The sequence below is a fragment of the Grammomys surdaster genome, unplaced genomic scaffold, assembly GCF_004785775.1.
Source record: "Grammomys surdaster isolate TR1022 unplaced genomic scaffold, NIH_TR_1.0 136, whole genome shotgun sequence".
Taxonomy (NCBI): Eukaryota; Metazoa; Chordata; class Mammalia; order Rodentia; family Muridae; genus Grammomys; species Grammomys surdaster.
Window position 1 is genome coordinate 1,083,205 of NW_021604594.1, and position 18,509 is coordinate 1,101,713.

General features: G+C 37.8%; 1 pseudogene; it reads right to left on the reverse strand.

Moving 5' to 3' along the window:
* Positions 1-4,733: 4,733 nt before the first annotated feature.
* LOC114617416 lies at positions 4,734-18,293 on the reverse strand (annotated as a pseudogene).
* Between the last annotated feature and the right edge of the window lie 216 nt (positions 18,294-18,509).

Genomic DNA, 18,509 nt, shown 5'->3' on the forward strand with positions numbered 1-18,509 from the left:
AACTCTGTGTCTGCCCCAGCCCACAGGACCAGGCAGGGGAGGAAGGGCAAGAAATTCATTTTTACTGATCAGTGTTAACATTGTCTTAATTTTGCTTCCAAAACATTTAGTAATTTTTTGTTCACTTTCAGATGTAGATATGACTAGAGAAGAGAGTACAGTCTCTCAGAAATCACACAGAAAGTATACCAGAGTTTATGAGCAAACTTAGAATTTGATTATTGAGTAACATTAAAAACAACTTCCCAAATATCTGAACTTTAAAGTCCACTAAAGGTCAGAAGTAATAAATTTTGAGGAATATGATGAATGGGTTTGTCATTTGCAATGAAAGTTGAAATGATGGACCATGAAACCAAATTTTAGAAAGGAAATATAGTCTTCATTATTCAGTTAAAACAGTTGAGTCACATTTTTCAAAAATATTTTAAATTTTATTTTTGAGATTATAGTTTAATTACATTTCTCCCTTCCTTCTCCTTCTTCCACCCACCCCATTCATGCCTCTCCATCCTTCTTATCTCACTAATTGTATATTATGTATATATATGTCATATTGCATATATTTAAATATATATTTATGTGTATGTATAACCTTTCTAGTTCATATAGTTTTACTTGTATGTATGCTTCAGGGCTGGCCTCTCAGCACTAGACAACCAAGTGGTGTGCTCTTCCTTTGGGAGGGCTGTGTCTTCTACTCCCAGCTTGCCTCAGTTGCCTACAGTTCTTTGTGTAGGTTTGAGGCCTTGTAGACTTTTCTCCTATTGCAGATAACCAGAGAGAAAATTTAAAACTACAGTGTTCAGAAAACTTAATGATCATTTGTTTTTATTTAAAATATAACAACTTTCATACCAGACAATGTAAATATTTTATTCCCAAGGTCTCACAATTAGATCATGTTTTTTTTTTATTTTTATAAACATTTTTAACTCTCCAATTTTTATCTTATTTATAGTGTTCATGCTGACTTTATTTACTGGACAGTACTCTATTTTAAAATCTGTCTTCTGAAGTTGTCACAATGTAAAATAGTCTCCCCCCCCCCAGTTTTTACAGTAAGTAATTTGAAATTATTTATACTTTCAGTTCCATAAAATGGAACAGTAATAACCACTATCTCTAATAGTTAAAAGAAAATTAAACTGTACTATTCAAGCATGAAACAGAGAACTAAGAAACAAACTTATTTGGTTAGAAATAAACAACTGTGCTCTATGCTTGGCTTCCATGTCCATTTGAGATTTATTGACCACTTGGAGAGAGAAATTAAACTCACAGTTTTAGCTCAATGCTGGGAAAATGAGGTCTGGTACCATTTTTCAAGTATGTGCTAGGACTTTTAAAACAACTAATAAAGGAGAAAGTGCCCTGTATTAAAGCACTGTCTGTACCTTTATGTGTTCTTGTCCTCTGGCACAGAAAAGAAAAGGGAAAATAAGAAAGATAAATGATGATATCTTTCCCTGAATGTGTTAAAAATGTATTGCATTTAGTTGATGGAATATTCAAGGTATACTTTGGCTTCCACCTCCACTGTAATAATCTTATTAAAGACACCACAATGTTTTAAATGTTGGCTCTGCGATCTTTCCATGTTTACACTCCCACTTCTGAAACCAGAATCTAATATCAACTTATTCTAAATAGTAGATGTAGCTGTCATTTATGACTCCCCAAACACTATGCTTTTTTCTTCGCCTGCCAGCACATTTTCAGTGGTACTTTAATACGATTCGTGGCACTAACTACATACATTCTCTTCTGATACACATACTACGGATCAACTGACACTTATTGCACAGCTTTTATCTTGTTATCCAAAAATCATCTACATAGCGTTCTTCTAGAGAAGTGTTTCTCAATCTGTGGGCTATGACCCATTAAGGGGTCAAATGACCCTTTCACAGGGGTCACATAAGAATATTGGAAAACACAGGTATTTACATTATGATACATAACAGTAGAAAAATTACAGTTACGAAGTAGCAATGAAAATAATTTTATGGTTGCGGGATCACCACAATGTGAGGAACTGTATTAAAGAGTCACACCATCAGGAAGAGAACCACAGTTCTAGAGGTATCCATCAGATTTTTTCAACTATTGCAATCTCCGTATGTCACAGAAAGTAATGTGTTCTCTCGCTCTTCACTGTGTATTATGGTTAGTACTATTTTAGTCCATTCATTTATTCAACTCAGTGGTCAAAACCAATCCTTTCTTCATTGCCTTCATTCCCTGTTACTAAACATCTCTCATCTATACTACTGGACATCTTCTAAACACAGAACTCTCTACTTCCTTTCTCTTCTCCAGGAACACAGTAGTGAAATAATAAAGGTGATTTTACATCTTTCGTATGGGGTAGGTGTTTATGCATATTTTCTTCCTCCTACAGAAACAGATTGTGAACTAGTAAAGGTGCAGTGTTGAAAAAGACATACCTTATGCCTGTTATTTTCATAAGATTTATCAAGACAGATTCATTATAGAAATCAATCTTCAGAACATAACACCGATGTGGAGACTAGGAATTTACATTCCCACTCTGAAGAGATACTAATATACCACATATGGTATAAACCTCTGGATAGATGTAGTATGTAATTCACAGAAGAGAAGGTTTTACAAAACCCGATCATTGCAGCATTCAGTGACTGAGTAGACTCTAGGGAAAATCCATAAATAATATATTCACGGAACATCCTTTCTGACCATTGCAGGTACACAAATCGCTGTGATTTTTAAGTCTCTCAAATCCTAATGTAAATTTTAAGCTTTTTGCTGTGAAGGACAGGTAGAAATTCTCATAGTGATCTGACCCATGGATGTAGAAAATTTGTGGCAAGCCACTAAGGCTGCCCTATGTCCTTATTAGAAACATGTTTTCTGGCCTGCTGGTACACCATGGTGTTGGGCTCTTTCTTCAAATGTGTCTCAACTATATTGACTTCTTTTGCCTCTCTGTAAGATAACTTCTTCTAAGTGTATGAAGAATGAACTACAGCTCTAAGGTATGACATTCTAAAACTCAAAATCCCCTAAAAGAAAGACATTCACTAGTGTTTGCTCTGTATCTTAAATAGACTCCTCCCCCATGTTTGGGTTATATTATCAAATTTCAAACAATTATTATGCCATTAAATGAGATTATATGTTATCACTATGGAAAAGTCTTGAGTCTGGGTCACACAGACTCAAGCTGGGACTTCCACACAGAATACTTTACACAATATTTACATAGTATTTAAAAAATAACTCTACATAATATAACACTAGAGTGTAATGTACCTAAAGGAGAATGAATTCAACTTTTCCTACAACTGCAGACTTTGCTCTAAGTCTTAGGGTGATATGCACATTTCCTGACTGTATGCAGCTCTGGAGCCAAATGAACTACTGATATTTGGTTAGATTATTATTTTTATCACGTAGTTTGGACACTGATTCCTAATATGTAAGAAACACTAGCTAAAAAAGCAGAGCCAGAATATATTGTCCTTCTAGACACAGAGGATAGGATTAAAGGTACATAATACATTATTTTTTTTTCAGAAACTAAGAAGAAGCACTATGCAATTTAAAGCAATGTTTTAATTGTAGATTAAGATCTCATAGGCTACTCTAGACTACAGAAAATGTTGCCTCGTATGAGCTACATATGAACCCTTCCTTAAAACAGGGAAAACCCAAAAGCAAACCTCATCATGCTTTGGATAGGATTATATGAGAAAATAATCTCATAGTGCACAGTATAATGTGTTCACATAATGCACTTTATAAAACTAAATATTATGATGAAAAACATAAATATTGCCTGTTTCAATAATAAATGTAATGAAAATGATGTGAGTACCGAGGAAAATCCCAGGCAGATGTCCAGTTCCTGGATTTCACCAAGAGTTATTACTCTATCCTAATACTAAATAGGTGTGGAAAGAAATATGTGGCTATCAATTCTTTCAGTTTGCACTGATATTATTGGTCTGAATAAAAAAATGCATGCTTTGGCATGTTGTTTTATTCTCCCCCTTATCACAAATACACATTTCTTTTATTGGCTGCTCTCTGTAATTATAGAAAGTGTTTGAGAGCCCTTAGTTTTCTAGAATTTCTTTAAGAAGTATTCTATATGTGCCTGTGGACACAACCCAAGTTTCCCTGGGCTCCTAGCACTTCCTGTGTAATCTCTGAACTGTACGTGTGAACTAACAGTCAACATTTTTTTTCCGGATGTGGCTAGGGAGGCAAAGCCCTCTCGCTTCCCTTTTTGTCAATTGTGGGTAGCATCAGCCAAAATACTAGGAACTGATGACTTCACTCAATGTGATCTGTCTTTACGGGCCTCTCTTTTAAATTATCTGTTTCTCAGATTATACTATAATTACATCATTTCTCCCTTCCCCTTTTCCTTTCAAACTCTTCCAAATACCCCTCAGTGCTGTTTTTAAAAATGCTTGCATGGTCCCCTAATTATTTTCAATTTTTATTATCACAGTGGACTGAAAGAAAAAACATAATTGAGTTCCATCATTAATATTATTACTATCATACTATGGAAATGACTTGAAGAGAACACTAGTCAAATGAATATGATTGCTTCCTATTTTTCTAAGTGGTAAATAGTTGCCATTGATAAAACAGATAAGTGCAGACAATCTGTCCATAGTGCTCAACATATGGTATGTTATATAACATGCCTGTTCTAAAGGAGACCACTTAGGACATTATGTGAACTTTTTGATCTCATCATACAAAACCAGTAAGAGACTACCCATGTCTCTGAGAACATTGGACCACACTCTTGTTGGGGGAGGGAAAGCTTGTTTCCTTCCTCACAAGCCAGTTTCTGCCAGCAGTCCCAGGGGGGCTATATACATGATATGAATTCCTTGCCATCCTGACTGAATCATCAAAGGCCTCGGACTATGTCAATAAGATGTCAGGCCATGTCAAAGAGATGAGAAGTCAGGCCAGCAACAGCAGGATAGAACATGCAATCATCAAGCTGATGAAGATGTGTGTTCTTGGGATGGGAAGCATTTCCTCTGCAGTGTCAGATATCAAAGCAGGTACCTCAGTAGATGATAATGTCCTGTACTGACACATTACAGACTTGGTACAGGCCCTTAATCCCTTAAGATTTGAAGATCTTTACCAGGCAGTCACCAAGGTCTTTAAATCCTCTTTCAACTCCAGCTCTGCCCACATCAGCTGCTAGACTGGTACCGGTAAAATCAAGAAGGTACACAAAGCACAAGGATGTGGCCCCAGTAGCACTGCCTGATGCTTGCAAAGTAGTGCCAAAAATGGGTCCACTTGTCCTCACCACCCAGGGAAATCTTTGAAGGCAAGGTTGAGAGCATGTGTGGGGAAGTATTTGATGATACTGGCCAGTTTACTACGCCATAAAGTCAGGACTTACTGTTCCTCAGGGATATGAAGCATGCAGACTATAATGCCCTTGTATTGCTTACTTGCCATGACTTGCCTGCTGTCATGCTGTACCTGCAGCAGCAGCTTGACCCACCCGATGTGTGCTACTGCCTTCTTGCAGATGGCCACAGTCACTCCACCTTCCAAGAAGTCCTTGGCAAAGTCCCAGTGGCATCTGTCATTGTGAAAGAAAAAGAAGAGGCAAGTGAGTGAAGGACAAGATTGTGTTCACAAAGGGCTTTCACTCCCAGTCTCTGGGATTATGGTCTCTCTTTAATTAAATTACATGTTATGCTTGTTACATGTATAAATGTATATATACATACATATATACTTCTAAATACAATCTGCACAGTGTGTTTAATGTTATTTGTATGTATGTTCCATGGCTGACCCTTTGGCACTGAACAACAGAGGGGAGATCACGTCTCCTGCTTCTAGCTTTTCTCCATTGCTTGTAGTATTTGGGTAAGGCTTCCCTCATCCACTTTGGCATATCTACCGTTGTCCTTGTTCAGCTCACATTTAGGTGATCACGTTGATGAGATTTTATGGGTATAGCTTCTGATATTACTAAGAGACAATCTCTTAGCAAATTTCTTCATCCTTCTACTCTTATAATCTCTGTCTCCTCTTCTGCAAAGTATCCTGAGCCTTAGTGCAAGAGATGCCTTGTAGATGTATTCACTATTACTGGGCTCCATAACTCTGCATTGGATTGGTTGTGATTTTCTGTAATGGTCTCCCTCTGTTTGTTGCAAAGAGAATTTTCTTTGATGAAGGGTGAGGACCACACTTATCTGTAGCTATAAAGACAAATACTTAGACTGTAGTTGGAGATTATGCTGGTTTTGTAAAGGTGGTTGTAGTCTCTCTTCTAAGACCTATGGCTTCACTAGACCTGAGTGGTTGGCTAGGTTTCCAGTACCAGGCATAGTTTCCCTTGTGTTGAGGCAGTCTTAAGCCCAATTAGAGAGCTAATGATTACAACCAAGGTACACATGCCAATGTATCCTTAGAGCTACTGTGTCATGCTGATCATTTTTGTGGTTTATAGACATCATAGCTTATTAGGACGGTCTTCTCCTTCTCCTCCTCCTCCTCCTCTTCCCCTCCTCTTCTTTTTTTCTTCTTCTTCCTTCTTCTTTCTTCTCCTCCTCTTCTTCTTTTCCTCCTCTTCCTCCTTCTCCTCCTTCTCCTCCTCTTATTCCTATTCCTATTCCTCCTCCTCTCCCTCCTTCTCCTCCTCTTCTTTCTTCTTCCTTCTTCCTTCTCCTCTTCTTTCTCTTCTTCCTCCTCTTCCTCCTCCTCCTCTTCTTCTTCCTTCCTCCTCCTCCTCTTCTTCTTCTTCCTCCTCTTCTTCCTCCTCCTCCTCTTCCTCCTCTTCCTCCTCCTCCTCTTCCTCCTCCTCCTCTTCCTCCTTCTCCTCTTCCTCCTCCTCCTCTTCTTCTCCTCCTCCTCCTCCTCCTCCTCCTCCTCCTCCTCTTGTTCTTTTTTATCTTTTTGAAGCTTGAATGGTATTTTCTGGTCTTTAAGACAAGAGACATTCAGATCAGATACAGCTAAGGGTCCTCTGGACCCTGTGTTTGAAGTGCATGATGTCTTCAACAATTGGTATTTACTTTCCATTTTTGAAGGACAACCCCTTGGACAACCATTAGTCTTTAATGTTTTTGGACACCACTGACCAACAACTCAAAGAGGGCTTCTCCCGGCATGTTATTCTTTATGCAAACATTCTGCATATCAGTGTTCTCAGATTTAATTGTCTAAGGATTCTTTGGGTAATATTTAATAGTTACTGCATGGGGAAAATTTCTAAGTGAAAATTCTATTCCACCATGGACAAATAACAATGTCTAATCAGACAATAGCGATAATTTCTTACTCTTGCAATTTTTTACCATTGTTTCTTGACAATCATTAAAAGCCACAGCTAAGAGGTAACAATAAGCCTTTCAGATAAAGGCAGACAATGCTGGCCTTCGAGAAAGTAACGTTTCCATGATGGTACAAAATAATTTATGCTGAAAATTTGTCAGTATTGCAAATGTCAGATAGAAAATATGCTTCAAATAGACTTTCAAAAATAAGTAGGAATTTAGTTTTTGAATGATAGCTTGCTGATTTTTGAGATAATGTCTTAGCTATCCAGCTAAGGATGACCACAGACCCACAATCCGAGTACTGGGATTGTAGACAAGCTCTAACAAATAAGAATTTAAATCCTAAATAATGAGAATACTTAAGCCTATGAAGAGTATGTTTAAAAGCTAAAATTACCTAAAGAATTGGTTGTCCAGGAGAAGGTCTAGTAAATCTTATTTTCTTTTGGGACATGTACAGAAAAAAAATTACATAAAATAATGACTGTATTCCTTGGTTAGTAGGAAAGTAGTTTGTGATAACCAATTGGAAATGGAAATAATTAGTAGTAAAGAATCAGTCAATTCAAAATCACTCTATGCTTGACATTTGAGGTAGATTGTCTCTGAGATTTAACCATGCCACTTCAAAGCCACAGTCCTTCAAACTGTATGATGCTGACACTGTGAAGATCTACATGCCCGCTTTTAAGATATGATGTTGATCACACTTATTTCCTACCTAAGTTACAATTTATATATCTGTGAAGGGCAACATAACCAAAGAAACTTGTAAAGGAAAGGGTTTGATTTAATTTTATAGCTTGCAGTCTATCACCTAGGGAATTCAGGAAAGGAATCCAATATGAGAACTTGGAGGCAAGAACTGAATCAGAAGCCATGGAGCAATACTGCTAATGGGCTTGTTCCTCATAGCTTGTTCAGCCGGCTTTCCTATAGCAACCAGGACCACCAGCTTAGGAATGGTACATACCACAATAAGCTGGGATTCCTTGCCCCCATATGCACATCTCAATTACCTGTCAAGAAACTCCTCCATAGACAAATCTTGTGGAGGTGTTTTCTCAGTTGAGTTTTCCTCTTCCCATATGACTCTAGCAAGTTGACATAAAACTAGCCAGCACACTATTGCCTCAAGAATTGTTATCAGGCACACAGACTTTTGGATATCCATTGATAATATTCAAATTGAATATGGATTATAACTTATGGAATTATCAATAATAAAATATTCAATAAAATGTAGACATGCCCCTTCTGTTGACTTATCTCCTCCCTCTTACAAAAAGCTTGCTGCAGCATGTTTGTCCTATGTTCAGAGGTAGCTGTATTTTCAGGTAACATTAATAAATTCTATCTGCACTTACACTTAGGTAGTCTAGTATTTCTAGTTCCTTGTCTCTTGTTTTGTCTTAAATCAATGGGAAGAATAATAATGTATTATATCAAATACTAAGAATGGGTGAGAGCAGAGGTAGATTAAACATAACTGTAAGGGAATGACATACAGCTAAATATGTTCTTATTCCTCTCTGTTAAACAATTAACATACTGTCTGGGTATTTTCAGGTGCCTTCCTTTGTCAATATGTTCTGGAGAAATTTTCCTCTACACACAAATTTTCCCCACAAACCAATATCAGATTTCACTCTCTTTAATACTGATAAGGGTTTATTAAATCAATTCCAAATGCTTGTATGTGAATTCAGGATTTCTTCCAACTGACATGACATGTCTCACAATTAGTCCTGTCAGAATTCAGCTTCATATTCCTTGCTCAATAAGTCAGATGATGATGAGTGAAAAACATTATGTTTTTATTAAACATAAACTAGAAGTCTATGTAATGATATGTTAACTAGGTGAATTTTACTACTTCACATTTCCAAATCATATTGTACATGAGAAACACACACACACTCTCACATTTGTGTGTGTGTGTATATATATATATATATATATATATATATATATATATCTGTGTGTGTGTGTGTGTTAAAAATAAATTAACTGAAAGAAAATAGCATGATACTTGAGAAAGTCCAACCCAAATACCAAGACAGCATACTCGAGAACCAAGAAATAATGGACACTGCAATGGCTTTAAAACTAGATCCTAAAATGAAAAAAAAAATCTAAAGAGAGAAGTAGTATTTTTGTTTAATTACTTTATTTTACCCATTAGTACCAATTGGCTGCTCTATGGCATGTACTGATAGATGTTAAATAAGAAGCAGATGACAATTAACACAGAGGCTCATGACAACAGGGCAGTGTGTAAGAAAATAGATGATGGAGTGCTCTGACTAGATGAGGTATCTCTATCATATCCCTTTCTCCTAAGCCTCAGGGATCTCATGGAAGATAAAGGATAGAATTTTTTAAGAGCTCAAAAATGACATCTATTACCATTTGTGTTACCCACACAATTCTGGAAATTGATGTCCCAAACATAGATTTGGCATGAGATACTAGTTTCCATTAGCTGACTAAAATAGAACAAAAATAATACACCTCAAATGTTTCCCTTAAAATTTAAATATACACTGTATTTTTAATATATTTTATAAGCTGAATTAATCTTAACATCTACCAAACAAAGAGAACACATGGAGGGACCCATGGCTCCAGCTGCATATGTAGCAGAGGATAGCCTTGTCTGGCATCAATGGGAGAAGAGGTCCTTTGTCCTGTGAAGGCTCAATGCCCCAGTGTAGGGGAATATAAGGGTCTGGAGGTAGAAGTGGATGGGTAGGGGAAAACACCTTCATAGAAGCAGGGGGAAGGGGGATAGAGGGTCTTGGTGGGGGAGAAATGTGAAAGGGGAAAACATTTGAAATGTAAATAAAGAAAATATCCAATAAAAAAATCTAGATATATTGTAAGCAATTAAAAGAATCAGTAAGTACAACAGTACATGCAAAGGCTGCATCTTGATCTTTCTCAGGGATACTGAACTAGCTGTGGCAGAGTATTCTTTTGTAGACGTTATCTCAAACTCCTTTAGAAACTCCCTAAAAAAAACCATGACCCAGGAGTTAGGTATCTGTAACATCTTAACAAGAAAAAATCATCCAAACAAAGTATTTCAGCCATCTGGAGATTTCCACTATGACACTGACCCATGCTGGAAGTATAGCTGCTGTCTGTCACAGAACTGCCCAGGGGCATTCTCCAATTCACCGTCTAGAAATGAACACCTCTTGAGATATATTAAGACTAAAAAGAAAAGCACCTGCAACATAAAAACAAGAGATCTGTGTCAAAGGACAGCATTTTGTTCCCCTGGAAAAAATCCATACAAATTTGAAAATGGGTTAAGAGACGCTAGTGTATGGCTGGCTTCCTAATCGTATATAATTCACAACCTTCTATTCTTGCATGCAAAACTACCCCACTACTGAATTGCTTCAAATAGAGATGAGCACTTTCTTCTCACTTCTCTTAACCAGCAAAGAGTATATTAGGTAGTGTGAACTGAGAAAATGCAGGGACATAAGAGTTTTGTGGAAGACCTGAAGCTAAGATCTTGAAATCATTTCACATAGACAGATAGGTGCTACCATTCACTGTAAGAAAGAATCTTATTGCAATGGCTGCAACAAAAAACTCTAAAGATGACTGCTTAGGCATAAATCTTAGGACTTCCAATTCTTAGCTAAGCAATCAAGGACAAATTTCTTAACTTTCTGTTCTTCAGACTATTTCTTTTTCTCAGTTATACAGAGGTTAGATTGACAAATCATAAACATTGTGTTTACTTAAGCGACACAACGCAACATGTTTGCTTATTAATATGTTTATCTATGACGGTTATCACATGCAAACTAATCAAATATATTTTATTATATATACATGTGTATGTATGTATGTATATGTAGGAAAGTACAAAAACATCATTTTCTGCTTTGGCAACTTTCAAACAAGCAATAAAGAGTTATTTATTTGTTTATTTACATCCCAAATGCTATCCCATTGGTCCCCCGTCACAAAATTCCTCCTTCTTTCCTCCTCTCTTTTGACTCTGAGAGGGTAGCCCATCCCCCAGGTATCCCCAAATCCTGGTGCATCAAGTCTTTGCAAGATTAGACACATCCTGTCCCACTAAGGCCAGATAAGGCAGCCCTCTGCTACATATGAGCTGAGTCCTCAGACCAGCTCATGTATGTTCTTTGGTTGGGGCCCAGAGCTCCAGGTTAGTTGACACTTGTTCTTCCTGTGGGGTTGCCATCTCCTTCAGGGCCTTCATTCCTTCCCCTAACTCTTCCATAGGGGTTCCCAACCTCCAACCAATGTTTGTCTCTGGGTATCTGCATCTGTCTTGGGCAGCTCCTAGGTAGAGCCTCTCAGAGAGCTACTATGCTAGGTTCCTGTCTGCAAGGACAACATAGCATCATTAATAGTTTGAGAGATTGGTCCTTGTCCACGGGATGCCTCTCAAAATGAGCTGGTCACTGGTCAGTCGTTCCTTCAGTCTTTGCTCCATTTTTGTCCCTGAATTTCTTTTAGGCAGGACAAATTTGCGTCAAAAGATTTGTAGGTAGGTTGATGTCCCCATCCCTCTACCCAGGGTTCCTGTCTAGCTACTGGAAGTGGTCTCTTCAGGTTCCATATCCCACTGTTGGGCATTTTGGCTAAAGTCACCTGCATTGACTCCTGGGAGCCTCCCTCATCCTGGATCTCTGGATCTCTGGGACTCCTTAGAGATTTCCCTAACTCCCCACTCCCAGCAGCTGCATATTTCCATTCATTCTTCCTGCCTTCTGGGTCACTTTCCTGTCTCTCCCTATGCCCGATCCCTTCCCCCATTTACTTTGCCCTCCCTTCTTCCACCCTAGTCCCTCCCTCCCTCTGCATCTCATGACTATTTTGTTCCCCAACCACCCTTTCTTGGGCCTTTCTTCATGTTTAACTTCTTTAGGTCTGTGGAGTGTATCATGGATATTCTGAGCTTTTGGGCTAATATCCACTTATCAGTGAGTACATTCCATGCATGTCCTTTTGGGTCTGGGTTATGTCACTCAGGATGATATTTCCTATTTCCACCCATTTGCCTATAAAATTTGTGATGCCCTTGTTTTTAATAGTTGAATAGAATTCCATTGTGTAAATGTGCCACATTTTCTGAATTCATTCTTTGGTTGAGTGACATCTGGGTTGCTTCCAATTTCTGGATATTATGAATAAAGATGTTATGAACATAGTGGAACACGTGTCCTTGGGGTATGATGGAGCATCCTTTGGGTATATGCTCCCAAAGGTCTTCAGGTAGAACTAAATTGCCAATTTTCTGAGAAACCAAAAGATTGATTTCCAGAATAGTTTTACATTTTTGCAATCCCACCAGCAATGGAGGAGTGTTTCCCTTTCTCTAGGTCTTTGCCAGCGTGTGCTATCTCTTGAGTTTTTTATCTTAGCCATTCTAAGTGGTGTAAGGCTTTGGAATCTCAGGATTGTTTTGAATCTCATTTCCCTGATGACTAAGGATGTTGAACACTTCTTTAAGTGCTTCTTGGCCATTTGAGATTCATTCCTCTGTTGAGAATTACCTGTCTAGTTCTGTACCTCATTTTTTGGTTGGGTTATTTGGCTTTTTGGAGTCTAACTTCTTGAATTCTTAACTATAGTCTACCATTGAGAAAATACTAAAATGTAACTATTTGTCTGTTTTTCTGTGATGGAAAAGTGAATACTGCTGAGCAAAAGTAATCATTGTCCAAACCAAACCCCTCAGCACAAACCCACCAATACACATTCAAATAATCCTGTAAATACATACATGTGGTGCATGGGGGGTTTCTGTTGTGGTGGTTTACAAGTTTATCCTTCCTTATACTTCAAAGTTTGTCCCTAGAATAGCAGTATGTGTTTATTTATGGTTGATATATCAAGTAACAATTTATATTTATAGAATAAAATATACATCCTAGCTCAAGGCTACTAAATAAGAAATTAAAGGTGGAACCACAGTCTATATTTTAAAATCTGTAGTGAATTTTGATAGACTGTATACATTAAACCATTACCTTAGATTTACCTTTTTTCCTAAGACACAGGAGAACATCTACTTTAAGATCTGCACATTCTCATTTTCTCAGACAAAATAATGAGGATTTTTTTCCTCTGATGAGTCATTTTTGTATCTCATATTAAAACATCTTAAACCTTTGAGAAAATATCACTGATTAAAAACATAAATCAAGCATCATGCCTGACCAAATCCAACTCATAAGTGTCAAAATACATATTGTTGAAAGGCATAAAAGTCCAATTTTGGAGAAAATAAGGATAGAATTAATAATAAATTCTGGTAGCTGAAAAGCAGGTCAAAAAGTGAATATTTTCCAACCACTAATCAAGCAGGTTAGCAGAGCCAAAGAATCTGTTTCCAACTTGGCAGTGAGAAGACTCAAGACCAGACCCACGTGCACTGGGGAGGCCCAAGCTTCAAACATATGGCTACCAACCCCTCTAGAAGTAGAGGATAAAGAGTAGGGGGAGGGAAGATTATTAGAAATTCAAGTCCATTTAAAAAACAATAAACTGTTTTATGTCTACGTCTGTCACTTTTTGGTGTTCAAGTACAGAGGCCAGAAGAGAGCATAAACTTCCATGGGCCTGGACTTGCAGACAGTTGTGAGCCATCCAACATGGTTGATAAAATCTGAACTCTGATCCTCTGAAAGAACAGAGAGAGATCATTTTTTCACCTCCCCGAATGTATTCGTTCAGCCTAAAACAATTATCACCTGCACATCCTCACATATATCCTTCAGAAACCTGTCAAACAAAAGAGACCTGTAAAACTATAAAAATCATAACCAAATAGCCTAAAACAGTCAAGCTTCAGGGTAAAGAAAAGTCAACGTATCTTGAGTACTGTCTCACTCTCTTGTTACAAGTTTCTGTAATGAACGATGTCATTTGTGGAAAGTTCTCAGGGAGGATTATAAAGCTTACTAACGGCCTCAGATTGATTTAAGACCTTGATCGAAAAAACATCCATTCTAAGTGTGAAATATAAGAAAGGTATTCAGAGATAGGCAAGCATTAATTAGGAAAGTGACATGGATATACATGTGATTTTGAACTCACAGTCTTGAAAGACATGGTTTCTAGAAAAGAAAACTACTAAATGAAAAAGAGAACAGCATATTTGGCAAAATAACGGAGAAAACATTTAAATAAAACTTGGAGAGCTGCAGAAATTATATATATATATATATATATATATATATATATATATATATGCACACAGATCTAAAGGAAATAGTATGTGTGCTCAGCACCCATCATAAAATGAGCTGAAGAAACTTGATTTTTCTTCTAGGAGTGAAAAGCACATCTACTTCATTGGACTATTATAAAGCCAACTCAGTTACTTCTAGAGTGAGTCTGGGCATAAATAAATGTCTACTGATTAAAACCTCACTTCAGCCGATTTTTGAAGTAGAAAAAAACTTACAAAATTCAAACTGAAGACAAAATCACAAAGAAAATGCTTTCATTTAAAAAATAAACAAAAGCTCAATAACTAAACTCAAAACATTTTTAAAGGAAATTCATGGGGGGGGGGAAGGAGAAAACATATTTAGAAATCTAGCCTGAATTATGAAATTCCCATGGGAAAGGAAGAAGCAGGTCGAAGGAAATCCAGAAGTAGAGACAGCAGAACAAATGGTTCTCCCAAACTGCTAGAAACAGAAGACAAAGGAAGAGGGGAACGAATCGGTCTAACTGAAAAGCCTGAAAGAAAAGGCACTTGGCCTTGAAAATACTAGCACTTAAAATTTCCAGAAACTAAGGAAAATTTTAACATATCCTGTAAAAACTATTTCACTTAAGGACTAAAAGTAAATTACCTAAGACAAAATAAGTTACAAATTTAAAATTAGTTTTAATATTAAATAAAACAAAGATGATAAAAAGAAACCTTAACCAATGTAAAACCTCAGCTTTTATGTAAAAATTATGCCCCTTTTTTCTCTCTAGTACTAGGCTAGCTCTGTATTCAAGGATAGCCGAAAGTCCTGCAGTGTTGTTTTCTCAGTGTTTGTTGAATTCTATGTTGATATTTATTTAATGCATTTGTAATCCTTAAGCGACATTTGTCTTTAGTTTCTTTCTTGTGCTTCTGCTGTTTTTTTGGTGGGGGAGGGGGTATTTATAAAACATTAAAATTAATACACACAAAATAAATATCAACACTGTGAAAATAATTGCCTTCATTTGCCGAGCAGTTGTCTAGCATTTTTGAGCTTGGTTCAATCCTCAGCATAGAAAAAAAAAGTGGGACTTGATCTGTTTGAAAGAAGTTAACATTTGACTATTTGGACCTGTCTGCTTAAAAGTTTAGAAATCCCCGGAGTGTAGTTTCAAATCCGTAGGATGAAGCTTCTTCCATCTCAGCTGTGTTGTGTGAATTCTATCACTCTAATGTCATTTCTTTTTTTTTTAATTAATTTCTTTTTTTTTTTGAACATGAAATGCTTTTTTATAGCATGTTTTACAAGGGGAGGGGGTAAGAGGGTCCAGGTGGTGGAAAAGTACAAAATCTTCTTGGCCTGTGCCTTGAAACATGTCATGGTCTATATGGTACACTGCCTTGAATTATGATCTACCTGCAGTTCTTCAGAAGATATGGTACACTGCTTGAGTTATGGTCTCCCTGCTATTCTTAAGAAGACATGGTACTCTGCTTTGAGTCTATCTGCAGTTGCTAAGCAGGATCTTGCAGTTGCCAAGCTTCAGAGGACATTGTGCAGGTGGGGAAAGGTAGGGGGTAAGGGTAAGGGCGAGGGTCCTGGCTTCAAGATTGAGCAAGACAGAGATCATCGCCCGTGACCTGTCGTCCACGGAACCAGGTTGATGGTGCCATCAAGAAGGCAGTTGAAGTTCATTACCATCAGCTGAAAATTGCAGAGAATCCAGAAGTGACTCCGCAGGAGACTGACACAGCTGTCAGCTCCCCTGCCTCCCCCTACGGTCTACCCCTAGACTTCCATGCCCTCCAGAAGGGTTCCTGGTATGCCTGGCTTTGCCCTCATTTCTCTCGCTAGAGAGCTTGGCCTCTTGATCACCACAACAAAAATTGGCTTTTTCCTAAACCAAGGCCACCCTTGATATGGCCGCTAACATTGGGGAGCCTTCCTTTATGACAATATTACACCCCAAACTGACAAATGGTTGGTAACTTGAACATTTACAAGAGACTAGGATGGCTGTGAGTTAGCCCAATGACGGGATTATTGTAGGTCCACTTCCCAGGGGCCCACCCAATGCAGCCGAAAAGGAGTGCGTGGTGCTGGGAGTGGGTGCAGCCTACATGGCCTAAGACAGGGCCCTCACCCTCCTTTCACCCACATCAGAGTCCCTTGACGTTGCCCATCGTCGACAGCCTAAAGCCTTCGACCATCGATGTGACTCGTCTCACATCAGTGTTTTGGGGTTGTGAACTTGTCTAAGACCCCCCATAATTAGACATCCAAATTCAAAACTCACATAGTTGGGATTGAACATAAGACGCCTTCTCTAACTAAACAGAGAAGGGGGAGATCTAATGTCATTTCTGGTAGTCTGTATTTCCTTGAAAATTAGATATTTTGTTCAAGTTTCCATATATGTTCACAGATATCTGAAAATGTGGCATAGTTAAAAATATGTCTCTTAAAATGTTTACCTTCTACAATTTTATATTTTACATATTTGTGTCTTATGTTTCTAAATTTTTGTTTTGTTTTGGGAAAATTTGTGATTAGTTTTTTTTCTTTTTTCAAATCAGTTTGAATTAATTAAAGCTACTATTTTTTCTCTGTCTTATTAGTTTCTATGTTTGTGATTTATTTCTCTGTATCTTATGGAATTATCTTGCAAGTATCTCTCTTTATATACATATTTCAGGATAGCCTTGAGTTTTGCCTTCTCTAGTTTCAGCGTCTGCACTGTCGGGGTCACATCATGCCTTATGTCTACTTTGGGTTTTTTTTTTCTTTTACCTCTAGTCTTTGACATGGAGTTTAATAAACTGTTTAAAATCTCTTATTTTCTTGAAATTATGTATTTAATCCATATTTTGGCTGCTACTTAAATGTATCCTGTGTAGGCACTGTTTTGTTTGTTAATGTATGAAACAGTTTAATTAGATTGTTAGCAATTTAGAACTCTAGTTTGTAAGGACACATCCAGTTTGTCAGGGAGAACTGAATCACAGGTAGCCATGGGGCTGAGGAACAGCATTGATCTTTGGCAAAATCTGTGAGTCCACAGTTTTCTGATCCGCTTTGCAATGCTCTGTAATCTCGTATTTCTATTTCTCCTCATCCAAGATATGTCCTCCTTGTGTCTGGGCTTGTGCAGCTGCTTCTTCGCCACTCAGGTGTTTGGGGATATTAACCTTACTTTTGGCGAGTTCTGTGCAAAGGAACTCGGTTGACCGCAAGAAGTATCAAGCCTCTGCCTAGCTGCAAAACCCACTGTAGAAAACCGCTCTCCGGCCTCTGTGGCCGCTGGTGAAGATGATCAGGATGGTGTCCTCGGAATGATGCTGGCAAACAGCCTTCTGCTGACTGAGAGGCCTTTTATCTTGACTTAGTAGCTTCCTAGGTACGTCTTCCGTCTTCCATAGGGTAATACCTAGGCATTTTTCCAAGCTTCCTTACTCGGGTACCACCATTCTTGTCACCACTAACTGGTTCTTCTCCCTTTTCTTCTCTTTTCAGCCTTTGACTTTATAGCTGAGTTTTCCTTTTGTACAGGCCTTTCCTCTACTCAGGACAGGGTTTTGGTTGCAATGGGACTTTCCCTTCTTGGGCTTTTAAATCTTAGGGTCACACTTCTTGGCTTTACCAGTGGGTGGGACATCACCTGCAGGGCCATTTGTGGCAGAGGCACCAGCAAAACCACCAGGCTTCTTGGCTGCAGGTTTCTTCCCCTTGGTGTCATGCTTCTCAGCTTTTCATCAGCCATCTTGCAAGATGAGAAAGAAAATTGTTTTGCTATTTTCAGTTACTTAATATTAGTTTTTATTTCTTTGCATAAGTTATTTAATAGAATTAAAAGTTCTTAAAATTGTGAAATACGGTTAAAGTAAGTTGTTTAGCTCTTCATTATCTTTACCAATATTTGAGGGAGTGTTTATTGGTTTGTTTTTATAATAAATAAATTCAATCAAAGTTTTCACTT